Consider the following 17,051-nt stretch of genomic DNA (forward strand, 5'->3'; position numbering starts at 1 on the left):
TGAATACCAAAAAATACATCATCATCCCCTTTGGGGAGAATGACGTCCTCACAAGTTATCACATTAATAACATCCTAAGCACACAGTCAGTCATGAGGGATTTGGGCACCCAGGTTGATAGCAACCTGACTTTTTGCCACCATGTAACTTCCATTGTATGGAAAGCCTTCTACATAGCCCACCTCATAAGTAAGGGTATCTCATCCAGGGACAAGGAGGTCATAACATCCCTGTATTCTTCCTTTCTAAGGCCTATTATTGCATGTACCTCACAAAGCACATGCAGTAGCTGGATAGACCACAGAGTTTCCTCAGCAGGAGAATCCAGGGCCTCCAACATCTACCATACATAGGCTAAAAGCCTTATCCCTCTACTTGGTTTCATACAGACTCCTCAGAGTTGACCTCTATCTGGCATACAAGGCAATCACGAACCCCACCTTGATGGGACTACTGCATATCTGCAAGTTAAGCTACACTCGAGTAACTCGCATGCTTGGCCTCAACCTAGTCTGTGACAGCAACAAGACTTGTTGGTGGGACAGATTTGTGTCCCAGAGACTCCTCCATCTGTGGAATAGACTCCCTGTCCATGTCAGGAAGAGTACCTCTTTACCCTTTTTTAAGCTCAAGCTGGATAACTGGATGGGAAACAGAAAATATACCCCTGGGATTCCATCCGTGTCCCTGTTGGACAGGGGCATCGGGTGCTGATTTTTCTAAACATGGGCCAAACTCTTGGCTAGGTTTATAAGGGCCTCAAGGCCAATAGCCTAGTAAGCTCCTATGATCACCTCAATGTGCATGTTTTTCAGAACTGAAATTTAAATAAAAAGAACTGTGCATATAGTGTTCCATTAAGATAGAGTAACCTTGCATATTAGTCATCTTTTTATGTCTAAAGTTGTTACCAAATTGAATCAGGCCATTCAGCTTCTATTGTTTTTCTTAGGTCCCACAATTCAGGTAAGACATCTCTGCATTTCCTGAATGTACACTAACAACTTAGATTGTGATTGTACAGAACAAAAAATGCAGGAAGATTGACAAGTTATTAGTATGTTTTGCAAAATTGAAGGAGAGTAAACCTATTAACAGAACTTATCCAGGTGGCTCAGAAAATGCATCGCCTTTTGTTATCAGCACCATGAAAAACAAGTGCCAGGTCATATTACAGCACACTGCACTAAAGCTATGGCTGCCACCACAGCTTGCCTTATGGGAGGTTCTAACCAAGCCAGTTCTAGAAGCAGCAAATTTCATAGGTTCATGCTCTTGTCCTCTGTATTTATCTTTTTCAAGCATTAAAGCTTAGGGTCTGCATCCAGAGCAAGAGCATGATTTGTTTCTTCTATTCTGCAAGGGCTCATCTTCAAATTGTTCACTCAGCTCCCTACATCTCAGTGTTTTGATAATCTCAAGACTAAAAACTGCTGTAGTGAATAATTATGATGAATATAGTACAGCTGTTGAGGAACTTACCATAAATGCAGATGTTCATGTTTTTTTTTTTTTAATACTGTTGCAGTCCATTCCGTCTCGTATTATCTTGATGTCCTTCAAGGATGCATCTGCAGTCATCACATATGGGTTGTCCTGCCTCGGGCAGCCCTTTGGTCGGCCGGATTCCAAAGTCTGGGTCCGGCGTCGGCTGATGTCGCATTTTCCCCGACGTCAGAGCGCCTGGGGTATAAAAGCATCCGCCGATGCCATCTTCCTCAGTCTTTCTTGCTGCATGGTGCCCGAAGCAGAAGCAGTTCGCAAGTGCCGGTCGGCCCGCTCCTGTAATTCAGCTACCGAAGACTTCAAAAAGCTAAGTACCCCGTTGGGGACTCTTTCTTGCCTCAGCCGATGTCAGATAAAGTTAATAATTGTTTGACTTGTGGGAAACAAATACCTCATAAGGATTTCCACTCTTACTGCCTCCCCTGCCTAGGCCCAGACCACGACGTCTCGGCCTGTTCAGCCTGTGCTTCCTTCAACCGACGCACTCTTAGACGTCGGGCGGAGTTTGCAGAGGAATTCTTTGGGGCTAGCTTCTCGTATAAGATGCCGTCGGAGACTACGACTTCGCATTTAGTTAAAAAAAAACGGAAGGACAAGGATCGACACACGCGGACCGCAGTTTCGTCTGAAACCACGGCAAGGCCTACTGCGAGTGTCTCTGTCTCGGCTGAAACCGAGTCCTTGGTACTTCCAATTTCAGAAACCGCTCAACCAACTACCTCGGTCCTGGAGGCCCCGGCCGAGTCGGTTATTGAATTACCTACAGAAACTGGTGTCCTGGAACCTTCTGACACCATTCCCTTAGACAAATATACACCTGCACGTGGTGCAGCCAGGCCTCCTGCATCCATGTCCATTAAGGATTTCTCCAGGGCTAAAGCTGCTAAACTTTCAAAAGCTTTGCCTCCCAAGGTTATCCCTCAGGGACCCTCTACTGGATCACAAATTCTAAGCTTAGCAGAGGATCTTATCTCCTTAATTAGGGGCTCTCAACCTCCTCCAGACAAAAGGCCCAGGGTTGACCCCTCTGATCCACACTCCTCAGATGAGGCCTCTGATGGCTCTACTCTCTCGGACCACCAGGAGGAGGCTTATTCGGCCTACGAGGATTCTGATACAGAGGAATCTACTCCCTCGGCCTCCCCTCCTGAAGAGTTTTCCTTTGGGGAGACACTGAGCACCATGAGAGAGCATTTCCAATGGCAGGGCCAGGAATTCTCTGATTCCAGGAAAAGATTAAGGACCTTTTTACATTTACCTCAGCATAGGCCTTTAGCTATTCCTCCTGTTTTGAATGTCATTGATGATGTCTATTCTGACTCTAGCACAACCCCTGATTCTCTTCCTCCAGCTCCTACCAAACCTGATAGGTACTACAGGGTCCCGGACTCACATCTTTACCTCTACAAGGCCCACTCTGCAGATCCAGAAACTATTTCCCAGGGCCCAAAAGGGGTTGCAGCTGCCACTGCTAAAAATCCTCTCTCCTCTGAAAGGGAGTCCAGAGCTTTAGAGAGATGGGGCAAAAAAGTGTATACTTCTGCTAGTCTTTCTATGAGGGCATTAAACTGTCAATTTCATATGATACAGTACCAAGAGTATTTGTTAGATGAATTGCATAAAAAGTTGTCTTCACCTGACCCCCTAGACCGCAAGTCACTTCAGGATCTGGTACATAACTCTCAGCAGGATAGCAACCATTTCTTGCAATGTGGTTATGATGCATTGGAAGCTTCATGTACATCAGCTATGACTGGAGCAGTCATACGTAAGCATGCTTGGCTGAAGGAACAATCTCTGCCAGACCATGTTAAAGCAAAGCTGCTGGATGCACCACTTGAAAAGCAAAAGTTATTTGGTTCCACGGCTCAGGAGGTCCTAAAGAAATTTGAAGAAAAAGCAAAATCAGTACAAACAGTCAAAGATTTTCTCCAAGTACAACCGCCTAGATTCAGCAGGAATTGGCCTTCCAAGAATTGGTCCTTTCCAGACACAGAGAGATTTCAGAGAGGCAAGAACAGGCGTGCCAGAGGTAGAGGGCAAGCTAGAGGCTCCTACAGAGGACGTCAATGGCAGCCTCTCAACCAGAGAGGTAATGCAGGACCTTCAACTGCTGCACAAGGACAGGCTCAATGACTTTACTTTGACACCGCCAACCAGGGCACAATTGGAAGCACCCTTGGGCGGAAAGCTTTCTTTATTTTCAGAAAATTGGCACAGTATTACAAGGGACAAGTGGACACTACAAATAATAGACAAAGGATACAGGTTTCATTTCCACACATTACCAAAAAGAAAGGGCATGCCAGACCTGCCACAGAATCAAAGGGCAGAGGCTTTGAAACAAATTTCCAGCTTAATGCAAATGAAAGCTATAGAAAAAGTTCCTCTCTCAGAACAAGGCCAAGGATTTTATTCCAGACTATTCCTTGTTCCAAGAAAAGAAAAACAATGGAGGTCTATTCTCGACTTGTCCGCACTGAACACTTATCTCATTGTACCAAAGTTCAAAATGCTGACTCTACAGCAGCTCCTTCCCACGCTGGGCAAGGGGTCTTGGCTGGTAACTCTAGACCTCAAGGAGACATACCTGCATGTCCCTATCAGACAAAGTTGCAGAAGACACCTCATATTTCTTGCAGGGTCAGAGCATTATCAATTCTCAGCATTGCCCTTTGGCTTATCTACTGCGCCCAGAGTATTCACGAAATGCCTGGCATCAGTAATTGCACACTGCAGACTTCAGAGGATGCAAATATACCCATATCTGGACGACTGCCTAATACAAGCGGACAGCAAACAAACTTTGGTAAAACACTTGAATTATGCCATTCACCTACTTCAGGCCTTGGGATACACAATCAACTTTCACAAATCAAGACTTGTTCCATCCCATAGAATAACCTTTCTGGGTGCAGATCTAGATACAACCACCCAAATGGCCTTCCTTACAGAAGAAAAACAAAGTCAACTACCGGATTACTTCAAAAATCTGACAAGACAAACCCAGCTGACTGCAAGGAAAATCCTGCAAGCCCTGGGTTACATGGCTTCTTGCATACTTCTGATTCCGCAAGCAAGACTGCATATGAGGAAACTACAATGGTACCCAATGAGTCTGTGGACTCAGCACAGTCACAGCCTGGAAACTTTGATACCACTCATTCCATGCCTTCAAAAGGAATTTCTGTGGTGGGCTCAAGCAAGCCAGTCAAACAGGGGCCTGCCTTTCAGCAAACCAATAGCCAGCCAAACCATTACAACAGACGCTTCAGACCACGGATGGGAAGCGCACATGGAGGGAAGATGCATTCAAGGTCGATGGACACAAAAAGAGCTACTCATGCACATAAACCAAAAGGAAATGCTGGCAGTGATACATGCAGTCGAAGCCTTCAAACCCTTTCTGCATCATGGCCACCTTCTAATAAGGACAGACAACACCACGGTTATGTGGTACATAAACAAGCAAGGAGGCGCCCATTCCTATCCTCTTTGCAGACTGGCAATGAATCTATGGGAACTTTCCCTGAAACTCAATATACAGCTACAATCCCAGTTTGTGCCAGGAAAAGACAATATAGTGGCGGACAGCTTAAGCAGAAACATAATGGATGCACATGAATGGATGCTGCACCCAGACATCTTCTTACAGATAACACAATCATGGGGGAGACCGGACTTGGATCTTTTTGCCTCCCCCCACAATCATCAACTGAAGAAATTCTGCTCAAGGACATACCACCCACAAGCATGGAAAGTGGACGCCCTTTCTTTCAGCTGGAGAACTCTAGGTTCATAGGTTTATACTAGGCTATCTGCCCTAAGGCATTTATAAGCCTAGCCCAAATTTTTGCGGCTTACGCCACCCCTTATATGAAAGTTTGTTGTGCCTCTGTCCAGCAGTGATACAGAGATGATTCCCGGGATAAACCTACGATCTCCCATCCACAGGTCAAGATTTCTCTTGAACAGAGCCAGCGAGGTGCTCTGCCTCACATGGACCGGGATTTTATTCCACAGCATAGGGAGTCTCTGAGTGATAAATCCATCCCTCCAGCACGTCCTATTTATATCCGTGCTAAGGTTTAAGTCACTTGCTCTAGTGGTTTTGGTGGATTTGGATTTTTTGAGGTGGAGCATGTCCATTAATTCCGGGTTGGACAAGGCCTTGTTTGTCAGGCACATGTCACCTCTGAGCAGATGGTATGCAACTGAATAGAGCTGGAGTTTCTTCAATCTGGCAGCATATGACAGATTTTGGAGTCCCTTTATCCTTTTGGTGAGGAACTTTTGGGGTCTCTCCAATTGCTGCAGATGTCGGGTGTGATACATCCTGAATGGGGCATTGTACTCGATCATTGGTTTGATAAGTGAAGAGTACAGGGGAACAATGACCTCACTAGATCTGGATGTGAATCCCTTCATGATCAGGTGGGCAATGTAGAAGGTCTTTCTAACCACTTTAGCAACGTGAGTGCCACTGTCAACCTGGGTCCCCAGGTCCCTGATAACCTCTTCTGTGCTTAGTGGATTGCCACCTATATGGTAGCTTGGGGTTACCTTGTTTTTCCCGAAGGGTATGACTATACATTTTTTGGCGTTTAACTTCAGGCCATGGCTCTGGCACCAGCTATCTGTTTCCGTGAGTCCCTTCTGAAGGATATCCGTGTCCGATGCACTTTCCACTATGGCGCCCAGTTTGCAGTCGTCTGCAAACTTTGTCAGCCAAAGTCCTCCCATGTTGGCCTGTACTTCTGAGAAGTAGATGCCGAACAATAGGGGGCCAAGGACCGAGCCCTGTTGGACACCACTTGTGACCGGCTTGGAGTCTGACATAGCGCCAGCAACTCTAACCCTGTGGGTTCTGTCCTTAAGCCAGTTTGCAACCCATCTTGTGACATATGGGTTTACATTTAAACTGGTAAGTTTTTCTACAATACCCAAGTGGGGTATTGTGTCGAAGGCCTTTGCAAGGTCAAGGTAGGCTGTATGGACTGCCTTTCCCTCATCAATGGCCTTGGTGACTGTTTCGAAGAAGTCAACCAAGTTCAAAAGGCATGATCTGCCCTTGACGAAGCCAAACTGGGTCGGGTCCAATGTCTGCAAGTCCCCTATATCTTTGTTTATGAGCTCCATTGTGATCCTCTCCATAGCTTTGCAGACTAGACTTGTTAAGCTTATGGGGCGTTAATTACCAGGGTCCGTAGAGGCACCGCCTTTGTGGAGTGGGACCACAGTTGCCATACGCCACTCCTTGGGCACGTATCCTGTGGTAAGGCTGAGATTAAACAGTTGCCTTATGTGCGGGTTTAATTCCTCATTTAGCTCGTGTAGCACACAGCCAGGGACACCATCCGGTCCAATTGATGCTGTGTTTTTAGCTTTAGAGAGAGCAGCTTTCACCTGCGCATTTTAGATGTCTGGGAGGCTACACTCTGCTGGGATAGTTATCTCTCCTTTAGGGGGGGAGAGGGGGGTGAAGTTTGCACTGAACCTGTCTGCCAGTATGTTGGCAATGTCTGTGGGTTCAGTGATTTTTGTATCATTTGGACTAATTCTGAGCATATCTGGGAGTTTCCACCCAGGTTCCTAACATAGCTGAAAAAGGCCTTATGATTGTCCTTTGAATTCATGGCAATTTTTCTTTCAAAATTGGCCTTAGTTGATTTTATGAGTGCTCGTATTTTTTTACTAATAATGATCAGGGGTGACTTCCCTTTTATGGATTTTGTTCTATCATGTAATAGCTTTCTCCTCTTATTGTAAAGTTTGTTAATGGCTTGGGTCCACCAAACTGGACGTTTGCCCTTTGTGGAAAGAGTCTTGGTTTTATTTGGGATTGCCTGATCCATGCAGTCCTGGAGGTGTTCATAGAAGGCATTTGTAAGGGCTTCCGCAGCTTGGGTTGTGGTTTCCACTGACTCAGGGGCCTTGAAGGATACCACACCAGTCTTGAGTAGTGTGAAGTTTGCTTTAGAGAAGTTCTTCACTCTGGTCTTTTTTGTTTGGGGTGGGGGCGGGATGTGGATTTCCAGTGAGATTAGTTTATGATCAGATCTCACCAATGAGGGATATACTTCTGGTGTGGAGCATTTTGTCCCCATGTTTGTGATAATGAGATCTAGTATATTTTCTCCTCTCGTGGGAACAGTGACTAGCTGTTCCATGGCATTTGAATTTATGAACGCCAGGAACCGTTGGGCTAGAAAGTTAGGGCTTGAGTAATGTTCCCAGTCTATATTCGGGTAGTTGAAGTCACCCAATATGATGGTGTTTGGAGATACATTTATACTCTCCAGTGTCTTCAGGAAGGCTGTGTGGGGTTCCTGAGTTTGAGAGGGTGGCCTGTAGCATGCTACAATTTGTAGAGCAGTTTTGCGTATGGTTCGTTGCACCTGAATGGTTTCCAAAGCTTCGTGCGTTGCCACCAACCTGGAGGTGTGGGTATCCTTTATGAATATGGATACACCCCCTCCTTTTGTGGTGTGGTCCGGGTTTTGGGTCCGGAACGCATGATATGAGGTAAAACCTAATAGTGCTGGGGTGCTCTCAGGAGCCTTGAACCAGGTTTCAGTTACAGCACAGACATCGATGTTCTCCATACTGAGAAGTTTCTTCCCATTTTTGTTTTCTAGGGTGGTAGGTTTAGAATTTGAGCCTTGCCTAAAAAAGGCACTATGGGGGTGGCAAGAGCCTTAGCCAATATCCAGAATCCCAGGGGGTGACAGGTGCAAGCCATCCCATGCGAAGCAGCGTGGCTCGTCAAGCATGTCATCCCAGGCAGACAGACACTGGATCCCCTTTGAATGACACCAGACATTAAGCCAATTGTTAAAGCTGATCATCTTGTCTCTATATTGTGGCATCATTCTTGGTGAAGGAAGGATACTGCTCAGGGTCAGGGTCATACCTGCCTGGGCTACATAATCAGAGAGCTCCTCTATGTCTCTTTTCATGTAGTCCAGGGAGGTACGTCTCAGGTCGTTCACACCAGCATGGACAATGACTGTGTCATATTTGTACTTGCCGTGGAGTGACCAGAGCGCTTGTCTGATGTGTTGGATTCTAGCCCGATAGGCAGCTTACTGTGACCCTCTCCTTGTTCAGCCTGGTGAGTGGGACGTCAGTGTGTCTGACTATGGAGTCACCTATGACAAGTATGTTTGGTGTTGTATTTGGCCTTAAGGGCTGTGACTGCTTTGCACACTGCTTTTGTGGTTTATGTGTTGCTTGTGGGGTGCCTTGAGGTAGCAGTTGTTTGGGTGTCTGCTTTGGAGGCCTCTGCTGTTTAGGTAAATTTTTACTCAGAGCCTCTGAGTATGTCTTTGTGTGTTTATGTGTTTGATTCAGTGGTGTGGTAGCATTATGTGAAGCTGGTTTTGTGGTATGTGTAGTTGCCTTCTCCTCCTGTCTGGTCTTGCCAGTCCTGAGTTGAGAGAGCTCAGCCTCCAGTTTGGCTAAATAGCTGCATCTCTCGCAAGTATTTGTGTTAAAAATACCATTCCTAACAGTGTATGCATTTCCACCTCTCCCATTAATGACCAAGGTTTTACTAAAGATCAGGACAGAGCAGCCAAAGGTGATTCTGATAGCTCCGGACTGGCTGAGACAGCACTGGTGTCCACTATTAAAGAGCATGTCACGTACAAAACCATGGCCTCTTCCTCTATGGCCACTGTTACTGTCCCAACACAATTACAAGACTCTGCATCCCAACCTGAAAACCTTGCAACAAACAGCCTGGAAAATACCTTGACTCCTCCTCAGGACAAGCTATCCCAGAGAGTGAAAGATATTATTATGGAAGCTCGCCGGCCTTCCACAAGAAAGGCATATTCAGCAAAATGGAAAAGATTTCACATTTGGAACACCACAAAGGGCCTAAATGCGACAGTGATGAGCATGGCACATATCCTGGAATACTTGGCAGAAATGTTCCACAGTGGTCTGTCTTACTCTTCCATTAAAATACATGCTTCAGCAATTTCAGCAGAGTACAATACAGATCCGCCTGTCTTCTCTCATCCTCTACTAAGACAGTTTCTAAGAGGAATCAAAAACATTAATCCTCCAAGGAAACCACCTCTACCTACTTGGGACCTTAATTTCGTGTTGGAAAAGCTGACACTGCCTCCATTTGAACCAGCAGCATCTGCAGAACTACAGTTCCGGTCTTGGAAGACTGCTTTCCTCCTGGCCATAACCTCAGCAAGAAGAGTATCTGAGTTACAGGCCCTTATGGCAGTACAGCCTTTTCTTATTTTTCATCAGGACAGAGTTTCACTAAGAACCAATCCTACATTTATGCCAAAGGTGGTATCCAGGGTTTCATTAAATCAAGCTATTCATTTACCTACCTTCTTCCCAAATCCACAAAACAAAGGGGAGAAACTTCTGTACACTCTGGACATACACAGACAGTTGCGCTACTACTTGGAGAGAACTAAAGGTTATAGAAAAACTGACCAGCTGTTGGTAGCTTATGCTGCTGGTACACAAGGAAAAGCAATTTCCAAACAGACAATTTCAAAATGGATAGGGAATTGCATTCGTTTCTGTTACTCCTTTCATGGAAAAACTGTGCCAACTAGCATTAGACCTCATTCCACAAGAGCCACGAGAGCCATAGCCACCTCCACAGCCTTCTTAAGAGGGGTAGCTACCAAGGACATTTTAGAAGCTGCTACATGGAGCTCCATGCATACATTTGCCAAGCATTACAATTTACCTTTATATTCCAGATCCAGAGCAGGCTTTGCTATGGCAGTCCTGCAGGGCATTTTAGCTACACCATCCTTTTCATAGTTCCTCCACCCCCAGATTGGCTATGGTATTCTACCCATATGTGATGACTGCAGATGCATCCTTGAAGGACATAGTACAGTTTTGTACCCTACCATAAATGTAGATGTCCGATAGGTATGCATCTGCAGTCAGGTTTACCCTCCCTCCTTCCCCTCTGTGGTATTACTTGGGTACTTACCCCTCTAATAGCTAGCTGGGGGGATCTATTATGGTGTATTTGTTTTTTATATTATTGTGCATGTTTGGATTTTTTACTGCATTCCTCCAAATTTAGCCTTCTTTAGAGGGCATCTGGGGCAAGAAAAACTGAGGAAGATGGCGTTGGCGGATGCTTTTATACCCCAGGCGCTCTGACGTCGGGGAAAATGTGACATCAGCCGACGCCGGACCCAGACTTTGGAATCCGACCGACCGAAGTGCTGCCCGAGGCAGGACAACCCATATGTGATGACTGCAGATGCATACCTATAGGACATCTACATTTATGGTAGGTACAAAACTGTACTTTTTTTTCTCCCACTTTCTCCAGGGCTTGAAGAGACAACCTTATTCCTTTCACACTTCCCCTCTTATCCATCAAGTAAGGCACACTCCTCTATTTTTGTGAACTCTTCAATCTAGACCTTCCAGATTGGGGCACCTTGGGGTGGATCTGGCCAGTGTTGGAGCTACCATCTGGTCCACTGTGCTCTGGGGCCACGGGCACTTCTCCCCTGGTTCTAGCAGGGTAAGAAAGATCTGAGGATGGTGTTGTACAATGAACCCTTTAAACTAACTAAATCCTTGCATCAGAAGAAGGGCATTAAAAGAAGTCAAGAGAGGCACCAGAAGAAGGACATTGAAAGAAGTCCAGAGAGAGTGAAGAGCTTTAGAAGATAGACTGACCACGTGGTACCTGCATGATAGGAATATCCCAAGACTGAAGACTGCATCAATGAAATTACTTTAATATCCATGCTTACTGTTGTTCCTAACATAGCTGCATGTTTAGTCATCTGTGCAGGGACTGTGTACTATTTTCAAAGCTCTAATTTTATTAATTTAAGTTTTTATTACTGCAGTGATATTTTTTGTAATAGTTTATATAAACTACCAGATGAGTAAGGGTAGTGCAGTGGTACAGGGGTTAACATTGTTGCCTCACAGCAAGAGGCTGTCCAGTTCGATTCTCGGCTGAGGTGCCTTCTGTGCAAAGTCTCCATGTCCTCTCTGCATTTGCGTGGGTTTCCTGTGGATACTCCGGTTTCCTCCCACATTCAAAGACATGCATCTGGAGCATTTCTCCACAGGCCTGTGCTGGAAATAGGCTCTGTCCTAGTCGGACTTTCATGGTTAACATGTTAAATAAAATCAAATAAATAAAAAATAAAGTAATCCGTTATCTAATCACACACACACACAAGCAAACGTGTTTGTGTACATATTTAGCTAGTGACACCTGTGATTTTTTCATGCCCTTTGTGCTTAGGTGTATGCTTTCCTCATATATAAAAATATTTTTAGAACATAAAACTGTAGTTCAGTAGCCCAGTTATGCAAGATATTTAACACCACTTCTCTGTGAGATTTGGTTACTGACAGTCTCACTCCTAGGGAAATTTGGTACTGCATGGAAGTCTACCCACTTTAGGGTGAGTAATAAGTAAGTAGGCAGGTCAGGTAGATTCTGAGTGGATAGGAAGAACAGAACATTATTAGACCACAAGCTTGTAATCTAAACTGGAGAGGTGCTGAGGAAAGAAAGCATAAGGGAAAGAGATGGAACTACTGGAGTGGTGGAGGATTTTCTCTGGATGTGGTACATGCTGAGAAAGGTTTTGGATAATAACTGCATGCAAACAGAAATGTGGTAATGCATAGTACACAAATGAAGAACAAAACACGTGTGCATTGAGGCAGCAAAGGGTAAAACGCATACAGCAAAATGAAACGAGCCCAAGATAGAAAAATAAACTTTAATAATTATCCACCCAAAAAGATAATTAAGTGCTTTCATCACAAACTGCACTTAATCAGAACCAATGTAAAAAAAAAAATACTAATAGTCCTCATAATATAACCAAAACAATACATTTTGTTAAAAATGCATCAAACCATTCCCAATGAAGTTGTGTAAAATTACAAAATGTATGCTATTCACAGAATATTAAAGAAAAAGTAATAAATGATAAAAGATACAATGATAGAATAAACATGAACAGAATAAATGTATATTAGTTTTTTAGCAAACTAAAAATCAGAAGATCAATTAAAAAGTAATTTAGATTTTAAAAAAAAAATGATGAACTACATGGATCCAAACATAAAATAATATAAAAATACAGTATAAATCATAATTTTGCTAAACACATTTTTAGTACTGGTGCAATATTATCACCGTCACTTAAACCTGGAATTTTCATTGCATGAAGTTTGAGTTGCCAAATCAATTTTCTGTATTCAAGACTGGACTCAGATGCACCACCCCTAGGACCAATTGTGACCTTTTCTAAAATACCAAACTCAGACTTCTAAAACTTTCACAAGCCAGAGTATGCCTGTAAAGAGCATTTTTGGAATTACAGTTAAAGATGTCATAATAATGCTCATATATTCTTTTTCCTCAATGACCTCTCAGTCTTACCTACGTAAAAGGCTGGACATCAGTTACATTTCGCTATCTAAACCACCCCCTGGATGGTACAGTTTCTGTCCTTTAACATAACTGCAGATTTAAAAATATTCTCAAGAGTCATGGAATTACCAGAAAAATATAAGCACACTTGGTGGCACACTCCGTATGTTGTGGTTCTACTAGTTTTCTCTTTAACAAAGTCTACTAGACACTGTCCAAATGTGAAGGTATCTAAACAAATGGACTTGATCACCTACTACAAATGTTCATTACCTTTAAATAGTCACCAAAACTTCTTAATAATGTTTTTAACTTGGTTAAAACAGTCACTGTATTGTAAAACCAGGACCCTCTGAAAAATGGCACTGTACGAGCACAGCCACTCGTGCATGAATCGTGCCATCCCCAATAGAATCAAGATGCTCTCCTCCAAAAAAAGGAAGCCAATCTGGTGGTCCCTTGCCATAAACAAACTTTACAACAAAAGGAAGAAACTGTTGCAAGTAGAAAATCCCAGGATGCAAAAAACTCCCTTACCAGCCTCAGTAAGAAGCTGAGATCCCTCATAAAATCCTCCAAAGCTAGTTATGAAAATAAAATTGCCAAAGATTCCAAAGACACCCACAAGGCATTCTATAGCTATGTCAAGAATCTAAATGGCAATGCTCAGATCTGCTCTCAGCTACAACAGAATGGCATTAAATATACTGATCCCAAGGATATTGCCAATATCCTGGCAGACTGATTCAGTGCAAACTTCACCCCCATCTTGCCCCTAAAGGGCCCATCTCAATACCAAAAGATTGCCAAATTCCAGTAATAATGGCCACACAGTTAAAAAAAACGCACTCTCCAAAGCTAGGAATACAGCATCCATGGGACCAGATGATATCCCAGGCTGTGTGCGTGCTACATGACGTACAAAATGAACTGGCACCTCACCTAAGTGTCATGTTTAATCATAGCCTCACCTCAGGCTTCATGCCCACTGAGTGGTGCACAGCTGCAGTTATCCCACTCCACAAGGGGGGATCCACCTTGGATCCCGGGAGCTACCGCCCCATCAGTCTGATGAGCCTGATCTGCAAGGGCACGGAATGCATTATCATGGAACTTCTAAACAAAGACATTGGCAACCTTCAAACACTGGACCCCACACAGTTTGGGTTTGTGAAGGGCTGATCTTGTCTCCTGAACCTGATTGACTTCTTCAAATCAGTCTCCAGAGCTGTGGACAAGGGTAAGGTGGTCCACGCAGCCTATCTGGACCTTGCCAAGGCCTTTAAAACCATCCCCCACTCTGGAATCATAGATAAGCTTACTAAGCTGGGCATTAATCCCTACGTCACTTGATGGGTTGCCAACTGGCTTACTGACAGAACCCACACACTGTAAAAGTAGCTGACTCCAAATCCAGCTCCAGACAAGTGACAAGCAGAGTACCTCAGGGTTCAGTCCTGGGACCACTCTTGTTTGGCATCTTCTTCCCTGAAGTACAGGCCAACACTAAGGGACTCTGGCTAACAAAGTTTGCAGATGACTGCAAACTGGGAGCCATTACTGAATCCCCAAATGATGTAGATATTCTACAAAAGGGACTTACAGAAACAGATGCTTGGTGCCAGAGCCATGGGCTCAAGCTGAATGCCAAGAAATGTATAGTTATCCCCTTTGGGAAAAAACATGTACCCATGAATTACCACATAGGTGGCAATACACTAAACACTGAAAGTGTGATAAGAGACTTGGGGACACAAGTGGACAGTGGTCTCACCTTCGATAACCACATCGCCACAACAGTCAGGAAATCCTTCTATGTGGCACACACCATCACTAAGGGCTTTTCATCCAGAAAAAAGAGATCATTGTCCCACTGTACTCATCTGTCTTTAGACCCATTATAGAATACAACTCCCCATTTGGTATGTACCTCTCAAGACATCTGCAACAACTGGAAAGCCCACAGAAATACCTCACTAAAAGAATCCTGGGCCTAAAGCAGATGTCCTATGCTGACCGTCTAAAAAAACTCCACCTATACTCTGTCGCATATCGTCTACTCAGAGGCGATCTCTGCTTAACATACAAGGCTATGTCAAACCCAGAGCTGCTGGACATGCTACGCTTAAAGAAATCCTAATCCCTCAGAGACACATGCTCCAGGGATCTAAACCTTGTCATCACAATGAACAAAACTTGCTGGAGGGATAGGTTCCTGACCCAGAAGCAGAGCGCCCCTTTGGCCCTTTTCAAAAGGAACCTTGATGATTGGATGGGAGATACGAAATTCACCCTGGGGATCACGTCAGTCGCCCTGCTAGACAGGGGTCCAGGGAAGTAAATACTGTGGGGAAAAAATAGCCAGGGAATTGTTATGGCTAAGCTTGTATAGGCCCTAGGACCGATAGCCTAGTACCAACCTATGAACATCGTGGATGCCCACCTTTTAAATTTTGGTGTAGTGTCCAAACCTTTCCCCAACAAATGTTTGTACTTAAAGCCTCCAATTGTCACACACTTCTTGACAAATCAGGTGTAGAAATGCTCTTGGATATTCCCTCTCCAAAAACATATTTTCCAAGATCTGTTTCTCCTATTGTTGCAGACCATTCTGGCCAGTCTGACAAACTGTTATTTTACCAGGCTTTTTTTTATATGTAATAGGATAAAAGCTGTTGAAATGCAAATACAAATTGGAAAAAGTGAGTTTTCTTTATATAGCAGATTTGAAAACACCACCTCCCAAGGAAAGTTTGGTATCCATATGATTATTATGGTCACAACTAAATTGATGAGTACATTTCAGAAAACCAGTGGTGTTATAATCAACAAAAATATTTCTTCTTCTCTCTCCCACAAAAATCTTCCAGAAAAATCTCAAATAAAGCTTACAATGGAAACAGAAGTGGGAATTGAAAACTTTGCTTTCCCAAGCTAGCATAACCAGGTTAGAAAAAATGTGCACACATGACACACCTACAGCTACACCCTTTTCTTGTTTGTGTATTTCTACTTCAAAATATAAATAAAAATATTAATAAACTCCATACAGTTGAATAACAACTTGATATCAGTGAATGACAGGTATTCACATTCCAATGATGAGCTTTCAAATAACTCCATTCCTTCTAGGTGGCGGATACAAGTAAATCAACCACATTTATAGTGAGAAAAGAAAATGAGGACCAGTTAGGTCATTTTTATGTCTCCTCCGGAAATCCTCCAAATCCTTAATATGTTGAATTGTACCAATGTAGGACTTCAATATTTTGTCCACGTACACAGCCAAAGAATGAATTATAAATCCTTCAGCAGCCACTATCTGCCTAAAATGTGGCTTCAAAATACTTTTGTTGACCTTGGGAATTCCAAATATAGTTGGAATAATTGGATGGGAATTCTTTAAAAAATTGGTGGAGGGTAGAAGTGATAGTAACTTCCATTAAACTGTAATCCATAAACAACTAGTTGTTCCTACATGCTATGTTAAATTCATTTCTAGAAGAAATTGACTAGACGTCAGTGTTCTGCAAAATATTGTTAAACACTTCTGACATGTATTCAATATTATCAAACAAAACAGTCCCACCACCTTTGACCAGCTTCATAATCCTGATATTTTTATTATTCCTAAGACTACTAAGCAACAGTCATTCTTCGCTAGATAAATTGTGCTTAAAACTTTTCACTCTTTTAGAAGTCACACCATATAGTTTATTTTCACATAACTTTTCAAAGGTAGATATAGTGGGATGCAACATTGGGCAAAAAGTACTGTTTGGCTTGAAGGTATCATGAGTTTCTGCAAAACTGTAACACTTACTATGAAAAAATATGCTAAATTAAACTTTTTCTTGAAAATCTTTAACTCCACAATAGAGTCAACCACATTAAAATGTTTGCAGAGAATAAAGGTATATCCCTTAGAGAACAAAGGAAGAATGACACTTTGTTATAAAAATGTTATACCCCTGAAACGTAAAATAGCACCGTAATCAGAAAAAAAGTATCATGATGGTTATAGTTTACCAAGTCGTGACCTAGTAGTTTGGGTGGTTGTATCGTAGTAATGTCGAACCCTGCTGTGTCCTCTTTTTTTTTTCCTAGACCTTTATAATTTCCC

General features: G+C 43.3%; 1 protein-coding gene across 1 annotated transcript in view; it reads left to right on the forward strand.

Annotated features, from left to right (window-relative positions):
- Window positions 1–17,051, forward strand: part of LOC122814987 (protein mono-ADP-ribosyltransferase PARP12-like) — a 1,242,293-nt gene that overhangs the window by 448,898 nt on the left and 776,344 nt on the right. The gene's annotated exons all lie outside the window — the stretch shown is intronic.

This window comes from Protopterus annectens, chromosome 11.part0 (assembly GCF_019279795.1).
Source record: "Protopterus annectens isolate FY-2018-M chromosome 11.part0, PAN1.0, whole genome shotgun sequence".
Lineage (NCBI taxonomy): Eukaryota > Metazoa > Chordata > Ceratodontiformes > Protopteridae > Protopterus > Protopterus annectens.